The following is a 25,482-nucleotide window of genomic DNA, read 5'->3' as shown; positions in this document are numbered from 1 at the left end:
GCACGCTGCAGACTGGCAGCATTTCAAGATAGCGTCCGAGTTCACTGTAGACGTGCCAGGATGATAACCTTGGCCGTATCTGCCGAGGCAAAGGTTTCAAAGGCTCCTCACAGGTCTGACTTCCAAGTTGAAAAAGTCCATCATTTATTGACTTAGGGAACGAGGCTGTTACCAGCTGGGAGCGCACCCGAGAGGCTAAACCCTCCAAGGAACCCTGAGAAACTGTACATCTACCCAGAATGCAGACTCCTGTCCTAAAAGGTGTTGTGTTAGCAGGCTGCTTTTTAATTCATCACTTGGCATGGCAGCATGCCTCTGTGGTGTTGGTAGCTATCTCCCAGCCTTTGGGGGCAACAAACCCCAGCAACTTTCACCCTACGTTTCTTGAACAACTCAGAGCAAGCATTTCCCCCCCCAGTTTGCATGTCTAAAGGTTTCTTGTGGCCCTAGTGTATTCAAGTATCATATGCACATGGGACAGCGACAGCCTGTGTGTTGTATTGACAGGGTTCAGAGGGCAAAATAAGGGTTTTTTTCCATCCTTAGGTTTAGACCATAATTCTAAGACAGTGCCAGGTCCCATTTGGATGCCCTAGTGTGCTGTTGGCTGAACTACATAATTTTGGGAAGCCTGAAGCCTTATTTCCTTGGCATACAGGAAAGGAAAATACGAGGAAGGTAAGACCTACCGTTTCTATAACACATCTTTGCAAAAATCTCTTTGGTTGCCCCAAGCTTTCCACAGTGATCATGGCTCAGGTCACACTAAGGCGGGGGCGGACACTCAGGGACCCCTCCTCAGCTCTCCAAGTGCTACAGTGAACCCCCAAGACATGGGGTTTTGCTTTGGCCTGTTACACTCCGCTTGGCTTCCTTCACATACAGTGCAAAGTGCCAGAGGCCTCCTATGACTCCTTCCAGAAGCTGAGACCCTTTTTGGAAATGGCAAAGGACACAAAGAGGTTGTTGTGGGAAGAGGCTGCAGACAATCCCAAACTGCCCTGAAGTCTCGCACTGTACCATCCTCCCTGCTCTTCCCTTTCTGCCAGGGGCTGAGGGCTGATTACCTTCACAACAGCCATTTTCAGCCTTCAACCCCCTACGACTTCAAGGCTAATACCAGACTGCCCATGTCAGTCAGCTCAAAGCCTCCATTTTGTTGGTCTAGATGATCTCCAAGGCTGCTCTCCTCCGAGTCAGACCTCCATCCCCTGGAGCTCCCACACCGGGGCCTGGCTGTAAAGCACTAAGGGCTAGTCATCCTGAAATGAGCCATTTCTGTGCCGAGAAAAGCTCTGTCTCTGGCTGAGGGCAGACACAGTTCCTCCTTCCTGAAGGCACTCTGAAGCGCTCTGTGTGCTGCCTAAACACAGCAAAGATTTTGTTATTGGGTTTTTTTTTCCCTCCCTCCTTCTCACTGCCTACAGAGCCAAAGGGCCTGTTTGTTTTCCTGTTACTTATCAGAAAGGTTTATTTGCGATTGCTTGAGAGGGGGGGAAAAAACCCTCCGTAGCCACAGGCAGACAAGCTCAGTGCTCAGGAACATAATGGCTGGAGCCCGTGGGCCCATATGCTCGCCATCCTGCGAGGTGGAAGGCCAGCTCTGATCACATCCAGCTGCTCAGGATACAACTGATCAGGTATGGCTGAATGTCAAAAAACCAGGGTCGGGTTGACTGGGGGTTGTGGCAGGGAGGGGAATCGGCAAGGAGCTATTTAAAGTGTGTTGCAGAACTGGGAATTTTCCTGTTTGGAGATGTCAGGGCTGCAAACAGAGACACATATACAGTCGCCCTGAAGGGAGGGAGGGAAGGAGGAGGAGGTTGTATTTTCCCTGTCAGCTGCTATAGCATCCTCTGAGCTTCATGAGAGAAAGAACTAAGCTTTCATACTGCACTGAATAATTCCTGCATTTTTAGGTTCCTATTTCCTCCTCCCCAATGATTTAAGACCTAGGAATTCAGTTTGTTTGTTGTTGCTTTTGTTACTGAATATCCATGAAAAGCTCAATGTCCCTGGGAACTAATTAGGTATTAACCCTGCATTATTGCTGCATATCAGCCATGGAAACACGCCATTTGGCTAAATCTCCTTGAAATATGGAAATATTGAAGGATCAGGTGGAATGGCTGAAAAATAAGTTAAAAAATAGGAAGAGTTCTGGTACAGAGAAGGAAAGGAGGAAATATTTCAAGCAAAAGCCAACTACATTGTATTCTTTTCTACAGTTTCTATCAAATTCCAAACAAAACTACCAGATAGGAACAAATCTGTCTGCAGAACAATGAGGTCTCAGCTACCACTAGGAATTGTGTCTGGGAGAGATGTGGGTGAGGTTGGGAGCTATACAGGATCTATTCCAGCCTAACCTCAACTGCTTTACTTGTTTTGTTCTTAGCACCTCACCACACGCCCAATGTTTTTGGGCAAGATACTTTTGGAAGACCACCTCAGATCATATCTTCAAAGACCTGAGCCTTCAGTGATGGCAGGCAATAATTCTGTATTTTGGAGTATCTTCTTTCTTCTATGCATTGCAACCTTTCACAGCACACTATCGCCTGACACAGAAGCATGACCACTAATAGCATGATATGAATAAGTGTGTACATATCTATATTTTTACTCAAGCCATTTCAGGAATTTGCAGGTAATTAACTCTGAATACTTATTTTCCCTCAAAAATCTTCCTATTTGATTTAAAACCCTTATTTGTGGTCCAAGCAGCAGCACACTTAAGCAAACTGAACAGGGCCATAGAGCAGCTTTGAAGAGGCCCTAAAATATCTGAAGACTCTGAAACAAAGCCATTGGAAATAGGATTGCTCTCATCCAGCCTCCCCTTGCCACAATAAGCTACACACCCCTCTCCTACGTCTTAGGAGAGACAGCAGAGCTCCTGACCCCTCCAGTGACAGGGGATACAGTACCCTCAAACCTGAATGTTTCTACAACACTGTGTCAGCCTAGACAAACACTGAGTCAAGTCAACACACCGCTGAACCAAAATATTTTGATTTGATAAAACAAACTCAACAACTGTTTAGACTTTGGCTGACCAGCCTCACAATGGAGGTTTCCTTTTCAACTTCCCTATTTATTCTCATCTCTGCCATCATGCAGTTCGGTGACCACAGCCAAATCCATTCCCTTCTCTTTTCCCCTGAATCTCCTCCTCGCCCATTCAGATGGCCAGTTCCCCTGGATTGTCTCCCACTGCATGCCTGCATGGAGCCAACACAACAGGACTTTAATACTTCTTCAGGAAACTCTACACATGGCTATAATGAAAAATTATTATTACAGTTCTTTGCTTTCAAGTTGTTGTACAAGCACTTCCCACAAACCCAGTATGGAAGTGAAAAGCCTCATTTCAATTGTTAATGGCTTTACAGAATTCAGTGGTCCTCCCCAAAACATCCTTGTCTCCCTATTACAATAAAATAACCCTGCCTCTGATCACAGCCTCCAACTCCTCTTGCACAAAACAGACTCTTGAGTGCTGACGGTGGGAGGTCTATTCTCACATCAAATTAAAGCCAGACAGAATCAATTAAAGCAAAAACGATGGGGTCTGCTGAGATGACAGAAGGCTTTTGGGGCAAAATCTCACAGCTCAGTGCAGGAGAGATGCCATCGCCCAGGCTTTCTTGTTCCTCCATGGAAGCTGGGGCCCAACAACATCTCTCCAGATGACTCAGGACTGCCAGTCCTCACTTTTTTTGCAGTGGCTCATGGTCCTAAATAGCAAGGAAGACTGAAGTTAGAGACAGATCGAAGAGGATACAAACGCAGGAAATTATCAGAGGAGGAACTTCTAGTAACTGGGAGAGAGATGAATAACGGCTACACCTCCCTCCGTTATGCAGAGATGACTAATTCCTGTGGGGGCCCCGAGATAAGAAAACCAAACCCAGATTTTATACCTTGGCAAAAACCTCACAAATGAACATATTCCTCCTTCTTAAGACTCATTCTCCACCTTACACCCCTCTGCAACCACCACCTCAGGATCTATTCTATATATTTACACCTAATTCCTATAGCCCCTCAAGAAACGCCTGCTGTGCCTATTCCTACCTTTGTCCTCTGGTGACCCAAGGCCATTCCCTTGTGCCTTCCTGAAGTCAGCCCTGTTTGCCGAGGGGAATGGCAGAGCGCTGCAGCCCATACCCTCAGTAACAGATGTTGGCTTTGTAACTTTAACCCCCCTTCAAGCCACCCCCCCCCCATCCGGCATCTTCAGCCTACATGCCATCCAATTTGTTACCTACAAGGAAGGTCAGGGTCCCGCTGGGTGCCATACATCTCTCAGCTTGGGGCACTTAGTTTCAAATTTTTTCTCCCACTAAACAAGATGTTGGAGTAGAGAAAGAACAAGACAAAGAAATTGGCTTGAGAGAGGGACTGATATAGGCCCTGTCTGGTGGGGGAGGATTTTTCTTTGCCTCCCCACTCCCCCCCCCCCCGCCAAATTCTCCAATGTCCTGGTAACAGGCACGATTTCCAGCGGGGCAAATGCCTCTGCAAGCTCCTGAGATCTTCAGCTTCCATCGGGAGCAAGTAAGCAGCATTAGCTCTTATGAGTTTGCCTTGCTGGGCTGATCTGTGGTGTGAACATGCTCTAATTAGTCATTTAACTTAAGAACTAAGACTCCCAAGAGAAGATTTCAGAGGGGAATTCAGAGCTCTTCAGACTGAAATTATCAACTGCCTAATGCAATTGTTCTGCATCTCCTTTTCATGATCTCTCTCTGCCTCCCTCTCTCTGTTTGACTATCTATTAAAAATAGGTGGTATGAATACTTCCACATGTTTGCCAAACCATGGCTTGTGTAAGCCTCCCCTGAAGTCACTTGGGTAAATTCACATCACATTGTCTTCTGGATTTGGGCTGGGGAAAGGAAGGTGCCTCTCTTCAAGAACATGGAACTGGTGAGCAGCAAGCGCTGCTTCACGTCTGTCTGATACAATGGAGGGGAACACAGAAGCTGCTTAAAAAAATCCAAGCCTCCAGCATGCAAAGGGATTCTTAGAGATGGATGCTCCGAACACTAGACTTGAACTGGACTGAGTTTTAAGGATAATCTTAGTTTAAATCCTGATCCAAGCATCAAACCTGAGCCTGCATCTTAAGATGATTCCTAGCATTACCTAATATTCCCACTCCCCTGAGATTATCTGAAAGTTTCTGTAAGCAACCAGGACGGAGTGCTAGTGTTTGCTACTTTCCTAATGTACATCCCAGGAGGGACTGGACGACTTGGGTCTATGGTATTCCCAACTCCAGTACTGCCATGCTGAGTAACCTTAGCACAGTAGTTTCCCTGTCTTGTATTCTTCCTGATAGAAGAGACAAGCAAGTGACTTTGTGCATGGTTTGGAAAGTTCCCAGCTGGTTTAGCAAGGCTCTGTTAAGTGATTTAACACTCTGAAAAGATGTAGGCTGTGCAATTTTGGGCTTCACATCAGACTACTGTCCAACTTGCTGGCTGTAAAATAAAACTTACTCCTAAGGAGGTTAGCCTACCGGAGAAAGCACTGGCCTGGCATTTGGGAAACTTCTAGCAGGATTCAGATTACCTCATCAGGTACCTCAACTACAACACTGTTCAAGCACCCAGAACACTTACTCTCAAATCTCACCTAACACAGAAGGGGCTCAAATCTCATTGACACCTACTTCAGGCTGTGATACTCTCCCCTGCGCCTCTGCAGAAGCTCCTCTACATAGCTAAGCTACAGGCACCATCCCATATTCGGCCTCAACGCAGATCCAGAGAGCCATCCACAGTTCCCAGGGCCAAACGAGCTAAAACACTCTCAGCAGGTTTGCAGCTCTTCACAGAGGACATCATGATGTCCCTAGAGGCACCCACTCTCGGTTAACTCCACAAAGTGCCTAGGCACCCCCCATGTCATTCCCTTGGAGCAAGCATCTACTTCAGGCATCACAATGCCTAAACCAGGTATACAAAAGTAGGTATTATGGTATGCGGGCCTGGATTGCTGATCCTGAAACGGCTACCATCCAGCTAGAGGATTTGAACAAGTTGCTTCACCTCTCAGTGCCTCAGTTTCCTTACCTCTAAGGTGGTAAGACTGATAACATTCAAAGCACACTGCAAAGTGAGATACCAATCAGTTCTAGGTGTTTGTGAATAAAACATGCTTTACTCAGAATGCTGAAAGGCTCAATACATGGGGTGCTAAATGAAACTGAAGGCCTGCGAGATACTGAATAATTTGGCTAAATTGTATGTCGGTATTTGAACGTAAAACCAAGCAGAAATCTTGGTCACTGCTGTGATTCTACAAAATTCTAAATTCTTGTTTCCAGCCCCTCCACCAAGAGAACCTACCTACCTAGCACCAACCCCGCCCCCCCCCCCCCCCGCCCCAACCCATTAAAAAACTTTTTTATGTTGCCACAAATGAAGTGTGAAAAACCTGCTGTGGGGTCAGCTCTCCCCATCTTCTGAGCCCAGCTCTGCAACCAGCCAATATCACGTGCACCTATGTGTGATGGCAATAGGGATCTGATCTGAGCATGACATTTTCATTAGTCCTTGCACTGTGCACATACACAGGGTTTGACTGATCTAATAAGCTCCATGTACCACTGCCTGGCTGGCCACAGCTGCACTGAAGAGAAAGGGGGAATCTGACTGGTCCTACATACCACTCTTGGTATGTTTTCCCTATCCTACAGAACAACAGACTCACAAGATCTCCTTCCCAGGTCCTCTGCTAGAGGAGAGATGAGAATGCTGTAGTCCAATGACCCGGAAACATCTCAATTTCCTCCCTAAACCTTTCCAATCATAGTAAAAGTGATTATTTTATAGGTGAGGAGAAAGGTGTCCAATTTCTTCTTCAGCAGAACCACTTCTAGAGGAGGTCTTGCAGAGAAGTCTTTTTTTTTTTTTTTTTTAATGGAGACTGTCAGACAAATCCTCAAGCTCTCTGGTTTCCCAACACACATGTGGAACCTCATGTCACATCAGCGTCTCTCAGAACTCTAAGCTGGAATCAAAGGCCATAGAAAACTTTTCAGAGTGCAGTAAGCCAGCAGTTCACCTCATCTCACTAGGTAATCTGTTCTTCCTCTTCAGTACAGTGCCTATAGTAGCTAAATGGACTCTTTTCAGAGTTCTCCATGGGTTCTTCCCCCAGGCATAGCACTGAATTTAAGGGGAATGGATAGTACCCACACACAAAAAGAAATTACATCCTTGTATGTCCTTTGAAACATTCTAATGTCATATTAATAAAATACTTTATTCTGAGCCCTGGGTTCCCCAACACTGCAAGGAGCTACTAATACCAATTCACACAAGCACAGAACACTTTGTTTAGCTCCTCTCATGTCACAGCTCTGGCCACCAGAAAGCTGCTGTGTTTTTCCGAGAAGCCTAGTGAGAAAAAAATAAATCATCACCAGGCAACAAAAAGAACTCCAGCTGATATCGGGATCAAATGAATCTATAGACTGAAAAAGAGCAAGCTTTGCCTCAAACTAATATTTTGAGCAAGAATTCCTGTACTAGAAATACCTAAACTCAGAATTAGGCTGCAGGAGGTTTGCCAGTGAGGAACCCTACCTGTCACTGATAACAATGGTCCAGGATTTTCTCCTCCAGAGATTCAGAAACATTCAGAAGATGATCCAATATATGACAGTCCAGTCTCACTGGACAAGAAGAGTCTTCACAAGGCTACAACTGCCCTCTCAGCAGCAAATCATGGAAGGAAAGGGTTAGTATGAGGCCCACTAGTACTAGCGGAGGCTCTTTATACCTCCCGTAAAAAACAGCCGCTTCCCTATCCATGCATGCTGGCAAATACTGAACTTGATTTGCAGAATTGACTCACGTTGTTTTGCACAAGTAAGAGAGCGAGGAAGCCGCACCGTTCCCCGAGCCCGAGCCCCCCCCTTCACAAGCCCCAGACCTCCACCTACGGCCACCCAGGACCATGGACAGCAGTTCCCACTGCGAGACCTGTAACATGCCGCGTTTCCAGCTCTCTCCGTTAATAGGGCTCCTACAAAAGCACACGACAGGTTTCAGCAAGAGGCTTGGTTTTCTTAGTTACCCTGGACCACAAGTTGAAAACACTCACATAAAGTATCACGAACCAATTCTGCTCACCCTGAGCGCTGGAGTTCTTCAGTGAGTGCACATGAGTCCAAGGAACGCCATTGTCTCTGCTGAGTTCTGGTGAACACCTTAGAACAGTGCAGAGAACTTCAAATCTCTCTGCTCTGTTGTAAACAGAAGCCCATGTCCTGATAACAACTAGGATGTAATAACAGCATTCAGAGGACAACCTATGAACCTCTCTTTCAGCTTCCTCTGTTAAGTGGCCCCAGCTTCCAAGACACACTTAAAGGACTTCTGTGCAAAGGCCAAGTTCTAACACACCCACATACTCTATTTACTCCACATCTCCACATACGCCATATGAATTCGCCGAACCAGCAAGAGACAGTGTGATGGCATCTCATTTTATGAGGTGCCAATGTCATTTTACACAATTGAATTTACAACCATGCAACACTGGATGTATACGTCCTTCCAGGAGGAAAGAAGAAACAGTACATTCATCTCTGTTGTAGTACTGCTGCAATTGATTTTAAATACCAATGCCAGTATATCAAGAACTAATTATTAACTCCCTCACACTTCCAATTCTAGACAGTTGCCTCAAAATAAGCGGACCATCAGCCAAGTTTAGCTAGCTATCAGCAGTCACTTTTACTTTGACAAGGAGCACATCACTAAGATGCTACAAGACCAGTACTCCTATAAGGTGGCTTCATTTTCACTCAGCATCCAAAGTTCAACTTGGAGGATAAGAAAAACAAGAGAAATGGCTAGTGACAGTAAGCCCTGATAGGGTCATGGGCTTTGCAACAGCTTCAACATGCAGGCGGGTGAAAACATCACTCTCTAAGTAAAGGGACAGAGGAAAGAAATAAAGAAGGGGAAGGGGGAGAGGGAAGAAAAAGGAAAGGTTGATGGACAGTTGGACTTGTTGAGGGTGAAATCAATTAAAGTGCATCAAATCCAGAATTCATGCTTTTTCAAAGTGACAAATATGTGCTGGAAACTGAGAAAGACGAGGGGAAAATAATGTCTTTGACCTCCCGGAGACCGGCTGTTCCTTCCGTCAGAGGAGCCAAAAGTGAAGTGAGATGCATTCATGATAAATTGTAACAGCCAGGCAGCCACCTTAAAAAAGAACGAGGTGAAAAGGTTACAGAAGGGACCCAAAATGCAAAGAATTCAACCAAACATCAAGATAAATCAACTCAGGCCCTTGTGTATGCATACCCAGCCTTCACAGAGCTGCTGCGGCTCATCTCAATTTGTTAGCCTTACTTAAAGTGTAAGAGACACACACACACATATCTTGTTTACAAAAGCTTTTGAAAACATCATTACAAAGGACTGACTCACTTCAGCCTTCCAAAGCTAAGGGATGCAGTGACCATGCCACTTGCCATCCTATTTGTGGAAACTGTTAGACAATTAGAGCATTTCTCCGATGCACACAAATATCACCGGCAATCCTGTGTTGAGCTCAATTCAGCTGTGTTTTAGGAGAAAGCTTTCAAAGAGCTAGATACCTCCCTCCTACTAAAGCAAACGTAAAACATTCACACTTCTGAAAGTTTCAGAGTCTTAGTATATCTTATTTTCTCTTGCACTTAGATATCACTTTCTGGTTTTGAGCTTCAAAGCACAGTACAAATATTTGTCTGGATGCTTCCACTAGCATGGCAACTTTGGATCTTTTCCCTTACTGACAGCCAGAAAATATTAACTCTGATGACTACTCTCATGCAGAATAGTTGAATGCAAAGCTAAAATATATAAAAACACCCAGTAAGCATATAGTATCCACTAACAAAATCTTTGAAACAGCCCTCTAAACATTGTGCCCTGCTGGGAACATACACACTTTCAACCCATTAAGTGCCCAAGCAAACATCTCAATCAAAGTGAGACTGAACTCAACATTAAAAAATGACACAACTCCCTCAACAGTGGTGTTTTCCACATAAGGGAAGACTTCACAAGTGTACACACAGTCATTTTGGTCAAAGTTCTCCTCCTGGACCAATTCGAGCAAAAAGCTTCCCCGGTGATGCATCCAATGGTTTACGTGAACGGTAACGAGCCAAAGCAGCATTTTAGGGAATACTTACTGCAGTTCTGCGCACTTGTGCGCTTCGGCAGGGTACACCCAGTACACCTCCCGCTCAAATGCTCACACTCTGACTTCAAACTGACTCCTCACTTTAGTCCATCAAGTTTTCAAACACCAGGTGTTTGCGATACACAGTCCTTCTTAAACTATTAATACATAGCAACGGACATTACCCTGAGGTCTTCAAGCAAGAGTTGCCCAAGCCTTTCTAACTACTTATGACAATAGCATGTTGACCTTTGAAGAGGTTACTGAAGAAGGCATGTTTGCTCTCCTTTCCTGAGCTACTGCCAGCACTGAAGGGACTATACAAAGTAGTTTACAACAGTTCAGATATGAGGAGTTAAGCCTGTTCACACTGCTGACAGTTGTGCAGATGGGCACATTAGGGTGGCCCTAAGCACAGGAGCTATGGGAGATTCCCAACTGCAGCATGGAATTTCTCATGCCTGGGATCCCAGCTAGCATTGAGAGCTTATTGTTGCAAATGCTTGCACCGAAGGGAACGAAGTTTGCATTGACGTTGCTGCCGCAAGGAAGCTCAGCTATCAAGTCCTAGCTTGCATCCTCACAGCTCTGCCTTCAGAAAGCACTGGTGATCATCCCGCCAACTCCTCCTGACGCAGACGCCCACCCCACTGTTGTTGCATTCTTCTTCATGACAACCTTCTCTGGATGGTCCCCTTCCCGAAACAGCATGATTCTCTCAGGGAGACACGAGTTCACATCAACAAATTCTTCCCGACACTGCCCTGAAGCACTTTCGCTATGATCAGCTATTCAGAGTGATGGGACACACTAGTTAGATCTCTCTGTGTGTTTATCAAGCCCTTCTCAGCCATTTTCCTCTGTAAATCCGTCAAATCTTTTTCTTCAAGCTCTGTGGGAACAGTTAGGAGCTATCTCCTCAGAGGTGCCTGCCCTGCCACTTGGATTTCATCCCCCTCCTGGAGAAGTTAGTTGTCAGCCATCAGAGGACTGGCCTGCACAACGCAGACGCAGCAGCGGCGACGGCACTGCCAGTGCCCTTGGAGTGACAGGGTCCTTATGAAAGGCCCTTATAAGATCCCCTGTCCCTGTGCAGGGGACTGGGAGGAGTCCTCTTAACCTGGGACAGAGAAGGGAGAATGGGAAAAGGTCAGAGATGACGTCAAAGGAATAAAAAGTCTGTAACACCCCAAACTAGACACAAACTACTTGTTCTGAGCTGAGCCAGGGCAGGAATTAATCTGTTCCCCAGGAACACAGGATCTTACAAGATTTTTAAGGACACCAGACCTAAAAGTGTATTGGACTTCACAGGTATCTCAGTATTTCAAGTCTCTACTGCCATGACCCTTAGTCAACACAGCGTAAGACATTTAAATGGTACCAAAGGAAGAAAACCATCTGTTACAACCCTGTGATGAACGTAAATGAAGCCACATACTGCCACCAATAGATCTGGACCTCACAAGCTTCCTTTTATTCTTCCAGGGAACTTGCTGCCTGAAAAGTCATACGTCTTCCCTTTTAAATAGGGATTATCAGACAGTCTGCTTGCTTTATATTGATGCTTGTAACCTTCATGGATGACAGTGAATTGCCAGCCAGCCTAAATCTGCATAGAAGCTGTCCTATGAAACTACACTATGTAGCTTATATGCAGTTTGATTGTGCAGATCTAGGTCAGCATCCTGCATCCTGACAAATGTCAAATGAGAATGCTTATTTCTCCTTTCACACTTGTCATCAGCTGAGCTGGTTATCATTCCCATTTTGCGGCTGGGGGAATGAAGCACAAAGCAGCAAAGTGACTTGGCTGAGGCCACTCTGCAGGCCAGTGCCTGATCTGGGAACCAAGCCCACGTAAGCAAGCTCCAGGTCCTCCACACCACCAACCAGGGCGACATCATGTTCATAAGACTAATCTGCAATGCTTTTGGGAAGACACACTTGGTGGAGGGTCAACAAAATCTGTTTGTAGAGATCACCAATTATATTTTCTCAATCACCTACCTAACGAGTTTACCACAGAGTTTCAGGTACAGCATTCCACAGACAGACCAAAATTTAGGACGATCCCTATTGTCTCCCAACAAGCTACCTATTCCTTGCTTGCTCACCAGCCAGAATAAGCACTCGGGGTTTTGGATCCTTTCCTTTAAGCCCTGCAGAACGGGGCAGGAATCTCACAGAACAACCCTTCGTGCTCTATTTCATCAAACTCACTGGATGCAAGCATAGCGACAAACACGAGATTATACACACGAAACCAACAGAACATTTTACCATCCAAAAAAAGGGGTTCTGTCACTATGATTGAATAGCTTCTGCTCCTGCTTCTGATGTCTCATGTCAGAAGGGGCAGATGAGAAAGGACCACACTGCAGAAACAAACAGCTTCACTAAAAAGAGTCTGGTAACTAGCAACCAGACAGCTCCCTATCAGACACATCCACAAGGAAAAAAAAGGTTCCCAAGAGCCAGACAGCAATTGTTACTTCTTTTAGGACTGAAATTTATTTGTTTGTCCAAAAATATTTGCCATCTGAACATCAGCATTTTTTTTTATTTTGGTTTTGGAGTTTTTGTTGACTTTCACTAAATTGCTTTCACTCATTGCATGAAATCTTCCGTCTATGCAGTGTTTCAGTTATTTTTTCCACCTCTTCTAAATTCTTTTTCCATTTTTGTGGATTTCAAAGTAATTTGGTGCTGAAATATTTTGGGTGAGTTTGGAATGGAGATGAAGCTTTTAATTTTTTAAGGAAGAAAATAAAGACATCTTTTTTTAAGCTACTGTTTCATTACTGCTCATTATAAAAATGAACAATTTTTTTTTTTTAAAGGAAAACCATCAGTAAAATGTGACTAAATGAAAGCTCCTCTTTGCTGATCACCACAACTGCTGCCACACAAGGCCAGGCTGCAGCTCTGGGATTTAGGCCACATGAATGGTAAAGTTTTATTTTTAGAGGGACAGTACAATTGAAAGAAAAAACCCCACAACCAACTTTTTTCCTCTTTAAAGGACTGCCTCTAGGGAAAGAATAGAGCAGAGACACTTATTGTTCACAGTCCAGCCATAGCATGCCACTAACAGACACCACTTGCCTCCACGCATGGTATGTGAACAGCCAGGGCTGGGGAGCCTCGCTGCTATGAGTTCATCTGTTCCCTGACAGCTTCTAGCCCAGAGCTCCCGCTCTGCCCCAGAAACTGGTCGGTGCACTCGCCAAGCAGTACCAAGTCATCGCCTCTCCTGCCTGACCTGAGGGAGGCTTCTTGCCAGCATGCCTCAAGATGACTTGCTGCAAAAGTTGCTGCATTGCTCAAAGAGATTTAAGACTAAGACACCCTTAAGCTTTCATTTCCCTCCACCCTCTGTGACTCCCACCTCGTGCCTTGCTTAAGCACAGAATAGTGATTTGTCTTGGGATGCAAGCCATGCTAAGGTGCCTACACAGCCCTGAAGCTGCACTATGCTACTGATACACCACCTTACGTATGACTTTTGCTGCATTTGTTGCCTTTTGAGCACAGGCTAGCTAGAAGATCACATCGAATCTTCATCTGTGCCCTTGGCCCCTTCCACTACAAGGAGCAGCTCGAGCACAGCATTCATCTTTGAAGGACCTGGAGATCTCCGTATGTCGTCAGCCCAACACACAGAGCAGGCTTTCATCCGATGCATTGTATAGAAGGGTCAAATCCAGCTCTCCCCAGCAATCCCAACATGCAATGTTTGCTGTTGATACCAAGACCTGATCCTAATGTGCAACCCCAAAGCAACACAGAGGAACAGATGACAGATTTTAGCATGGGATTGCCTTTCCTGGTCACCAAGCATTCTGTGTTGTTAAGTGAAATCCATCACCAACTGAAAGAAGGCCATTTCCTCCAAACATAAATCCTAGAATTACTGGTGGGGAAGGGAATTCAGTAAAAGTGCTATAACACTGTGCCATGCACGTAATTCAGCTGGTTTAATTCACAGCTTTCCAACCTTTGGAAACCTTGACTTGCATAGATTTGTGAAGGACCTGAAGCTTTAACCCCCGCCTTCTTCCCTCTGGTACAACTTCCTACACTAACCCTCTGGGATATTAAATCTTCCCCTTGCCATTTTCTCCTAGGCAGAGAGGATATGAATTTCCTAACTCCTCAGCTGAGCTGCCATCAAGAGCCATGAAATACGACAGGAAACCAAGAGCATGGACTTGCAAGCACTCCATGCACAATCACACAAGCTGCAGGACCGGACAAGCCATTAACAACAGCACATGGCGCCGCTGCCTGGAGCACAGAGGTCCACAGGGGTGTGTAAGGAAGGGCATGCTTACACTTGATCAAATCAGCGAAGGATCAAATTAGGAGCAGGACAGAGCCGATGCCTGGGTCAAGGCTGGACGTGCGCAAGAAAACTTGTGCTTAGCAAGGAGTTACTCTGTACGTTTGTCTGACTTCAGGGGTTATGAAGGTACTGGGCTGACAGCTTAGAAGGGCTGGAGGAGGAAAGCAAACCCTGAATTTATGCATGTAACAGCTACAGGAGTAAACCACTGCATATTTTCTACTTGAACTTGTGCCTCTCTGCTATAACCAAGGTGATGTGAACTGGTGAAGGAAAAGGAGTGAGTTAGGCTGAAGCAGTCTTGCCTCCCTCACCAAGAGCTCTGCCAATGCAGATGTTTTTCCAGAAACTCACAGGACACAAAGCCCAGCATGGATCACAACAGCGACAAAGTGTTTCCAATGAAAACAATCTGGCTGTGGAACAGCCTTCCAGAGGAGACTAGCATGGCAATCTAGCACCTCACCACCCTGAGGGCACACTGCAAAGCTTTCCTCCTCCTAAAGACTATTTTATTATGAGCAAGAAGTTTATACAGCTTTCCCCTCCTACCCCAAAGGACTGCATTTAGCCCCTCCTTTCAGTATATTCAATATCAATTAAAATAAAAACCCGAGCATTTTTAATAAGCTAAACCAGTATCACCCTTTACCCTTACCACAGTTTTTACCCCCCAAAATAAAAGAGTTGAATAGTTAAAGAAATCCCAGAAGGAACTCAATATTGCTGTCAGACAGTACACTTCTGCAGATGATATAAAGCCCTAAGACGGACAGTAGAGCATAGTGTTTCCCCTGCATAGTTGGAAACCCAGGAGGAGATACTTTGCAGGGGGTTGCAGAGTTGATACCACAAATGCATCTGACTGCTGTGGCCTACTAGACTTCAGCTATCCAAAGCATGCCACCACAACTGGAATAATCAATAACTGGGGAAGCCCCTTAGTGCTTGTGTAGAAACCTGGGTCATACAGAAGGGAGAAACCAGCACAAAGTCTTCTGCCACACAGACTGCATTAATAAGAAGGCAAGCATACATGAAAGTGCATGTGGGAAGAAGGTGTTAAGGAACAGCTACGTGAGGTCTTACGCAACACATATGGACGATGTTCACGATATACTGTAAATAAACTGCTGCAAAACATCTAGAAAGCCCTTAGTAACACAGACACAGCCTTCTCTTCCAAATCACGGTTCACCTGCACGAAGGACGCTCAGTAGCACTACAGCAATCCACGCGTTCATGCCACACAACACAGAATGATAAACATTCATTAAACAACCCATATCAAAAGCTTTTGGCTGCAACAATAACAGTAATATTTTTATTGTCATAAAGATCCTAGCACTGAAACTGATATGCTTAGTTAAGGAGAAAGAACTAGAAAAAAAGAGAGAGAGACTGGTTGTTCACTGTACCACAGCCTTTAGTCCAATTATTGCTATTCAGTCAGTCTGAACAGGACCGTAATCAGCTCTCCACCTGAGCATGATCTGGTGAACTACCAAAAGAATCTCATCACTTTAAAGTAATTTTTGAGAATTCAAGTCTAACGTACAGGCATTAGCATACCTGGCCTCTCTTCAGCCAAGTAAACACTTGACCCACACTCCACATTTGTCCAGAAAGCCAAACAAACAGACAACTTCAAAACAACAAAAATAAAAGATCAACATAGACAAAACAGCTCCTTGTGCACCTTCTCTTCAGCCATGCTCCAACCAGAATCAGGCATACATCTTTCAATACTTACAAGCTACCAAGCTTCGATATTTTTCTGAAGAGAAGTTTCTCAAAAGAGCCAGCTGGCTCTTAACACATCCACTGCCCAGTCCACCTGGGAAACTCTAACACCTCTTGGATGAGGCACCATTCTGCAATCCTGCTACCCACTACACATTTCTTCTTGTATCAGTTACTGCATACCATATTCCCAACCGCACATAAAGTTCGCTTACTCACAGTCAGGAGCAGATAGCACCTTTCCTTCCATCTCTTCTGGTCACTCCTGTTTCTCTGGAGTCCTTCGCAGCAACGGTGGCTTTGAAGCAGGCAGTTTATTTCAGCCAGTCAATTAGTAGACTTCAGTAAAAGCAACCTCACTCCACAGTAAGTTTTCCTCACGACACAGGAAACACTTTTCTCATCCTTTAAGGAGACTCTCCAGTCACTTGTATGCTTCCCACTTGCAATATTACATATAGATTGAGAACAATAAAGAGTTTGCTTTTCACTAACCAGCACAGGTTGGCTTCTTCTCCTCTTCTCAAAACAGCATGGACACCAGATAACACACCCCAGTTGCAGAATGATAGGATTTGAGTCCCAACATATAACTACTGAACTTGAATCCTCCATGTGAGCCACAAAGTGAAAATCCAAACATAGCCCCAGGCTTACAAAAGGGAGCAAGGGTGAGGGACTGAGCTTAAATGCAGCTCCGGGAGGAAGGAGCAGAGGCTGTGGCAGAGGACCCAGGTGAGGCTGGTCAGGGCAATAAGGCTCTATCGGGGCACTCAGGCCCTGGCCATTTGTACTTGATTGCTGCCAAGAGAAGACACCTGGACACGCCCAGGGAACGTTTATCTAGAGAAATTTCTAGATTTCTGTAAGGGGATTTCGCTCTTGGAATACCAGAGTAAAAGAAATGGATTGCCTGTCACTCAAAAGCCAGATTAGCTGGCTGTCTTTCAAAAGCACAGGCTCCTGATCAACCCTCACTGCTACCCAGGAGTTCAAACCAGGTAACTATGCTCAGTTTAAATTTGATGAAGCCTATGAACTGGCACAGCTGCTGAGAATGTAACATAGTTCTGCCCCTGAAAGATCCTGACTGCTTTTCCTTATAGTCAAAATGTCCTTTGATGCTTTGCAGAGGCAAAATGGACCTAAACTGGGGCTGGCAAAACCACCTGACAGACGGCACTCATGTGAAACCCTCCCAGATCACAGTATAAAACCAAAGAGGAGCCAAGTTCAGAAGGACAAGTAGCACAAGAGCCAGTGAGTCATGTTCCTCACCAAGGTGACAGCTCTCTAAAATCACCCTGAAATGGCTCAGCCTGGCTGGGATACCATGCCCCATCTAGGCTGTAACCTCTCTGTTTTTGCACTTGCTGTTTGCTTTTTCTCAGCCCTTGAGTCCCTCGAGTTCAAGAGATGAGTTAAGCACATGAGTAAAAGGAATTGCCTTTTTACGACAGTCTTTTCCTTTCCTTCGTACCCTCCTTTCCCTTATCCATTCCTGCACCCTGCCATCAGCTGTCTGCAGACAACTCCCTGGCACTTGGTACTTCTCCTCGCTTCCTCTTCCAAGTCACCAGTAGCATCCTCCCCCTCAACCCTGCTACGGCAGCATTTCTGCACCAAGAAGATAATAAATACATCAAGCCTGTCAAAGTCGCATTGTTTTGGCTGGAAAGAGGTGCCCCCCTGCCAGGTGAGATTACTTCCCACCGCGATGTATGGCTTTCCCCCTTACTGACAGCTCTCCAACAGGGAGTAATTGGTGTCCAACCGAGAGGAGCAGGCAGCTAATGTTGCTAAACGGCACTTAGGACTGACAAGGGCAAGGAGAAGGAAAAAGGAGCTTAGCCCTGCTCACACATAGCCCTTTTCTTGCTGGTGAGGTGTGCTGACAGAGAGACAAACTGGATCTCCTTGCTGGCCCTGCCTGTGATTTCCCAGGCAGGGGGTGGCAATGAGAAATGGGACACTAATATTCCTGCTTGAGTCTCAGGGCAAGTGTCAGCGTTAACCCTACACAAGCATGACACCTGGAACCAGCAGCTCTTGGTGCCTAAATGTATTAGTGAATGTGAAATTAAGAAAGGAAAAACACAAAGAAGGCCAGAGAAGAATATCTCTTTGCCCTTGGGTACGGGTGTTTTTCTAGAGGCCAAGCCCTTTACACCCTCCAAGCAGCAAATGCTCTGGCAAAGACTCGCCCTGAGCTGCACTCCTGGCACAGGATGAACTTCTGGGACAAGAGCTAGCAGGGAAGTGGCATTCACTTGGGAAACGGATTTCCCATGGAAAAATTCATAAAGAAAGAGTTTGGCTTGTTTGTATTTCGCAAATGTCTAGGATTTTCAGCAGTCTCTGAGACATCCAGGTAAACTGAAGGGCAGCCATTTTTTCACCTGCAGGTCATCAACTCACCTCAGAAACCTGTCATCATTGTGCTGTTGTTTTTGATTATGCCAGATGAATTAGCTTTGTATTCTTGGCTTTTTAAATTAAAGAAATAGAAAAGAGTAAAGTGATCACTGAGACACTGTGACGAGACTAAGCAGTATTATAATGAGTCATCTGGAGTTTCTCCACCTCTAGACCAGCCTCTTCAAAGACACTTAAGGGACTCAATTGCCCGTATCCCACTAAAATCCTCTCTGTATGTGGTTCATGAAGCTTTAAGCCCCTTTCCCACCCCCACAACCTCCATCCCTCACCTCTGAAGTCTCTCTAGTCCATTATTCTTGAGGCTGACTTGTGAACAATGTGTTCACTTTCCGTACTGCCTAATGAAGATGTTCCTGTCCCTGAATATTGTATCTGCTGCACACTTAATGGAAAAAAATAGCTATTATTATCATTGGTGGTTCAGATGAGTTTCTTGGCAGTGAGGGTGGTACAGTTATGTGGACAATCAAACCAGCCAGTGATTATTGCCAATGCATTTTTGAGGAAATCATTGCTGTTTAAACTCTAATCACAACAATACCTCATTTAAAAGCATAAAAGCTTTCACTCAGCAGACCTTTTTTTTTAATAGCTAGACAATTAAATAAATCTCCTGACACTTAACCATCATTTACCCAACAGTCAGAAAATGGATTCAATGCCTTTGCATTAGTTAGATTATGATATTAAAGCAAAAACTGAACAAGTACAAGCAGGTGAAGGAAGATATCTGAGGAGTGTGTGCTGCACTGCAAGTATAGCATGGTACCTTTTGCAGGGGGTAGGGGGATTTTTTTTCCTTCCCTTATTCAGACACCAAGATAGTTCTTAGCATTATTGTGTTTCATAGATTTTACGTTCCTGGGAAAACAAGGTAGTTGTTTGCCCTTTTATAGGCTGGAAAGTGAAGTATGGCACAGACGAAGCCACCCTGAAATTCTGTGTCTGAACCAGGAACTGAGTCTGGATGTGGTGAAACTGTTCAAAAAGTAACCTTTCTACACTTAACCCTGATCCAAGCTTTATTTTGTTAGCATTTCCATTAAAACCAATACCTGGCAACTTCAGTGCAAGTGTGGATTAAAGCTCAGCAGGTAAAAAAGTCTGGGATCTAGTGCATTTTTGCTGGCATCTTAGGAAAGGCTGTATTATCTTAAAACACAGCCCCCAAATTAACATTGAAGCAACTGTGACTGACCCTGCACTGGTATGAACATCAGCCATTGACAGATGATAGACCTTTTATTACCCGTGATCCCAGTGGTACTCTTAATTCCTGGCTCTAGCACTTCTCCCTCATTAGGCTCTTCATGTGAAGAGCATCTTCTTCTGATACCATTATTCAGAAGCTGATGCTAAATAACTCCTAAATTTATTACCTTCTGCCAGCTGTCAGCTACCAGCAACTGTAAAGGGAGTGCCTTTCTCCTTTTCAGGTAACAACAGTGATGATACCAAATTCTTGTCTTCCAAGCAGTCTTTGAGTTTGAGATGTATTGTTATATATTCATTAACCTATGCTGAATTTCAGGGTCTCCTTTATAATATGCTGTTCAGGAAAAAAAAAAAAATTGAAAGGAAGGCAACTGATCCAGTCTTATTGCAGACTCTAGATAACCGACAACTATACAGACAGTTAATTGTTTCCTGATCTCTGCTTACTGAATTTTTAAAGCGTTCCCACAGATAAGTTTTATAGAGATGGATCTTTGTTTTTACCTCCCTCCCAGCCCTTGTTTTGGCAGAAGCCCCCCCCCCGCCCCCAGATGTTTATGATGGGCTGGAAAGAGTTAAAACCTCATCTTCCACTCCTCCCTCTTTATCGTTTTAATTGGCTGTTCTGATGACCTGACCACCTCTTTGATACGCATCAAATGCCGGCCCGTGAAATACGGAGCATGTCAGTCTGCCGAACAAGGGTCAACCTGATTGTCAATAAGGCCATCAATCAGACCTGCCGGCATGATGGATCCAATCCAGACCAAAAGCCCCAGATGGAAATGAAACAGCCTCCCTGATGATAACACAGTGTGCACTGCGCGGCCCGACAGCTCGCAGAAGGGTCACTGGCCCAGAGGCCAGAAGGCGGTAGACTTCAAACTGGAAAAAGGCAACAGTGAGCAAACAACAAAACCCCCCAAACCAACAAAAAGAAACCCTCTCGGCCAACCCAGCAGCGGCTCCAAATCAAAGAAGCTAAGTGAGGTGAGAGAGATGGGAGGACGTGCAGGCAGTCAACAAAGGAGACAGTGGGGAGGTGCCCTTAAAGGGCGAAATAGCACATGTCTCAACTAGTAGTACCTACCCTCCTGCTTCTCCTGCGTATCCCCACAGGTGAAGAGCGACACCACCACAAATGAACACCACAGTTGCACAAACATACTTTCCACAATGAAGTGAATCAGGGAATAGATCTAAGGTAAAACCAACCATAAGTCCTTTCTGAGATTTTTGGGGACTTCATCATGGAGCTGTAAGAATGTCTGTGCTATCAAGGGAGGAGACAGCATGGAAAAGCAGCAGCTAAAGAAAGGAGGAAAAGTGGAAATACCTTTTTCTGGTGAGAATACTGGCTTACATTGGCCTCAACAGTTTACGAAATTACTGCTTAACATGCTCCATGGTGTGACGGCTGCACTAGCTCTAGCAATGCCTTATTTCTCTTTGGACAGGCACCATCACCGCAAGCTACGTAAGATCCTCTGCTTATGAACGGGGCGTAAAGTAGGGGTGATATTCCACATAACTCTGCAATAAGCAGCAGCTCTAAGATGCCAGTCACTTCAGAAGCAGGATTTTCTGAAGATGAAACAGCTTCTGAAACACATGAGCACACCACAGGCAGTGGGGAAAAGGATTCAAATGAAGAGTGTCCTCTTGCAAAACTGAGGAAAGACTGCTTCTTTCCAATGAGAAACTAAATGGGATAGAAAGGCCTAAAGACACCACCCATCTTGAGTGTTTTTCTGGCTCCATCATCCCTTCTGTGAAGGGATAAGGTCTGAATCCTCAACAGATACATGGTGCATCTGCAAGGGCAGAAAACTCAAGACAAAGTGTCTAACCTCGCCAATTTACACAGATAGTACTTGCACCCCTGTACGTCAACATGCCCACACACATTACAAACACACAGAAACACAAAAGCGTACACACACGATATATGTGCTATTTTGAGATGCAGGAGCCTGGAAGCAAGATGGATAAAGCCAGAAAACGGCGCTTAGCTTGGAGTACCACCCCTGTTGCTGCTCCTGCTACACAGGAGTATAGCGGAACCTGCTACACACATACATTCACTAGCTGAAGCCCATCACTCTCACACATACAGACCTTACCACAAACTCACACAGGTGTGCACATTTACACGTGCACCCCCAAAGTCAAGTCCCCTTTTTCCTGTTGCTCTGAAGACAAGGCAATCGCTGGCTAAATGCTCCAAGCCAACTGCACGGGCTGCCGTGTGCTAGTTTCACACCCTCCGGCCTTCCACCCCTGCCCTCTGCTGCACCTCCTTGTGTTGCTGCTCACGTCTCGGGGCTCAGAGACTGGTGTGGTGCAAATATTTGCACGCTCTCGGGGAGGAACACGGTGCACTGGCCTCCAGGGGCAGGCGGTCTGCATATTTATTCTGGAATAGCAAACAACATGGAGAGCAAAGAAGAGAAAAAGCCAGATAAGATAAAAGTGTGTTACCAGGTCTAACAACATAAAATCAACAGAGACCACAGAGAAAAGTTATCTGCAAAGACCAGCAAATCCAGCAGCAAGTGATTCTGGCAGAGGAGCCCTTTTGCAGGTTGGATCACTCAGAATACTGGTGAGACAAAGCTGTTTGTCTCTCAGAGTGCCCAATATCAAGTCATTGTGAATCACTGTCTGTGTCTCAATATGATTTACATAAAAAGATGTTTTCGTGGTCTCTGTCCTGCCCGTGTCATGAACCTATAACTGCAACTAGCACCTTCATAATACAGAACAGAACTAAAAGACTTTCCCACACGTTATACGATAAGATTCTTCCAGAACAAGCCATAGGCTAATATCTGACTGAAGAGTGGCGTGAAACACTGCAGCAGTTAATTTCCAATACGTTGTGGGACTGGGTATTTCTTCCAGAAGATAGCTTCACCCAGCTGTGAAGGTCTCCTCCGTCATTTAAGAAATATCCACATTTGCTGAAGTTTTAATCCATGCATGTGATTAATTTATAAAGTGAAACAATTTGTACTTGTTAGACAAACTGCATAATGATGAATCCAGAGGGAGAAAACAGAAAGGAGGTACTAGGAGAACCACATCTGAAAACCATATGGAAGGGTGTTCCACCAGCTTGGAACCAGATGGAAGAAAACATTGTCCCTGGACACTGTACAGAGTCCTACTGATAACACATGATAAATCATTCACTGAGTGTAAGCAGGAGAGTGGACATCACCACATACCAAGCTGTGCAGGGACAACAGGACCACGAGCTGGAGGACATTAGATAAAAGGACAACATTAAAAGCTCAGATGTTACTCCCTTGAGTAAATCTAATCTGAGCTATTATCAGTAGGGACAGCCAGAATAGCTGCAGACAGAAACAAAAGCACAGCAGCAGGGTTTGAATGCACTGAAAAAAATCACAACACAGCCGAGTTTGCAATAATGGGAAGACGAACAGGGGTATCGGAGAATTGTCTAGATATTCACCCCTACGAAGAAGATAATGAATTAGTCCTGTACCCAAGCACTAACTTTTCTGTGTGACCTTCGACAAGTCATTTAAGGTCATCTGAAGTCAAAGGGCATCCTCCCATTCACTCCAAAGCACTGCTGTCTTCTCAACCATGCTGCATTTCCCAAGGAGCCTAAATCCCTTCTTCCACGCTCCTGCCTGTTTGACTTGAGGGTTCTCTGTGACCGTATCTGTCCTCTCAAGAAGGATAACTGTTCCTGACACAAGAGGACTCCAAGTTTGACTGGATCAGAAGACAGGACAGCACAATACACATAAATGACACTCAGAAGTAGGTTAGACAGAAGGTGGCTGTGCCTAATAATCAATAATTTATTTATAGTCATCAGTATCAAAAAGCACTGATGCCTGCAGTAGTCCTGCTTGAGATAAATGGGCCATTACATTGACGTGGAGCTGCAGATTTCACATTGACAGCTAGTTAAAGCTTTGCATCCAGCTGAACTTTCCAATTTTGTTTATGGCCCGAAAGGTCATTCCCAGCCATGACTCCTCTTCTCTTGCCAGTCTTTTCATTTCTTGTGTCACAGGGAATTTTCCTATCGCGGGAAGGGGAGCCTAAGGACAAATATGACTACTTCATGCCCCCATGTGCACCATTATCTCTGTAAGCTCCAAATGACTTCTTGCCCTAAGAAAGGCCTGAAATCTCTCTTCCAAGAGCAGTGAATTTCTTTTTAACGGTACAAGCCTGTGTAACAGACCCCAGCGCAGGATGGCTCGTTGTGCACAGACAGACAGACGCGGACAAGCAAGCTGACCAAAACACATGTATGCAGGACCACCAAGGATGACCCTAAATTAGACCACCCAGTCACTTTGTTGGCCCTATTTTGAGGAGCCAGAATCTCAGAGCATAAAACAGTGTCCTCACCCGGGTTCCTTGGCCTGCGTTTTAGACCATCGCATATCTCCAGTGACTTCCTGCTACTGACCTCTTGTAATAAATCATCCTAGCCAGCCTCCCTCCCGCCTGGCAACATCCTGTTCCTTCCTCAAAAAAACCTCCCACTCACAATTCCAAGGTTCGATATCAATCTTAAATAAATGCCTCTCTGGACTCAGCTGCATTCCCTAAGCCACCTTATCTCCTGCCTCTCTAGAACGGCTGTTCAAGAAGCATACGCAGAAGCCTCTCAGGCCTTTTTAATTTTAATTCCACCCTTGTCTCCTCTTTCTTTTTCCCATATTTTCTTACAGAGAAGGAAAGTTATCTTCAGGAGAATGTACACAGCAATATAGATGTGTGCTTACTGTGACTTCTGAAAGCAAAAAGTGATAGCCCAAAAAAGAGAAAGTGCTGCAATTTTCTTTATGAAATACAGTGAGAAGAGAATCCGTGGGAGAGGTTCTGCTCCATCATCTCCCTTGCTCTGGCCTCCCTCACCTCACGGTTTAGGTGAAGGAAAACTGTCAATACATCTACCCATCAGAGTCCCTTCTTCAGCATCCAACAGTAGGGGACCAACTGTCTCCATCTGACCTTTCCAATTCCCATCCAAAGGCCAGCTTGAACTAGGGTATCTGCGTCAGGAAAGCACCCCTCTTCACTCCCTAGATCACCACTGCAGAAAGCATAGGCACCTACAGCAAGTACGTCAGCCCAGGACAACGGGGCTCCTAATCACATCCTTCAGCTAAACAACTTAAGCTAAGTAGGATGAACCCAGGTCCTGACACTTGTTATGTCTCTGAAAGCCCGTGGAGTAACTTGCAGCCAAAAGGAACAACACTTACTCCTTGATCGCGCAATGTCTCTTTAATTCTCTATGACTTTACACTTTGCCAACCACAGTGAAGACTGGTTCATGTTGCACTTCATTTAATTTTCACTCAGGAACTCTCTCCCCATATATTTCATTATTTCATCACTTCTGTAACCCTTTCTGTTAACGTATTTACCCCCACCTTCAAAACGTTATGCCTGGTGCCTTGCAGGTTACAATCCTTCCAAAGAAAGGGATCGCTCAAAAGCAATGAGATTTGCCTGCTTAAATTTCACAT

At 45.1% G+C, this 25,482-nt stretch overlaps 1 protein-coding gene across 1 annotated transcript in view; it reads right to left on the bottom strand.

Annotated features, from left to right (window-relative positions):
- TBX3 (T-box transcription factor 3) overlaps positions 1 to 16,905 on the bottom strand; it is a 170,463-nt gene extending 153,558 nt beyond the window's left edge. The window contains exon 1 of the mRNA XM_050906587.1: positions 16,517 to 16,905. The gene's annotated coding sequence lies outside the window, so the exon portion shown is untranslated. The remainder of the gene's footprint in view (positions 1 to 16,516) is intronic.
- Positions 16,906 to 25,482: the final 8,577 nt, after the last annotated feature.

The sequence above is a fragment of the Gymnogyps californianus genome, chromosome 16 (genome assembly GCF_018139145.2).
Source record: "Gymnogyps californianus isolate 813 chromosome 16, ASM1813914v2, whole genome shotgun sequence".
Classification (NCBI taxonomy): domain Eukaryota; kingdom Metazoa; phylum Chordata; class Aves; order Accipitriformes; family Cathartidae; genus Gymnogyps; species Gymnogyps californianus.
The sequence above is the reverse complement of the archived record's forward strand: the minus strand, read 5'-3'. Positions and strand labels throughout refer to the sequence as shown.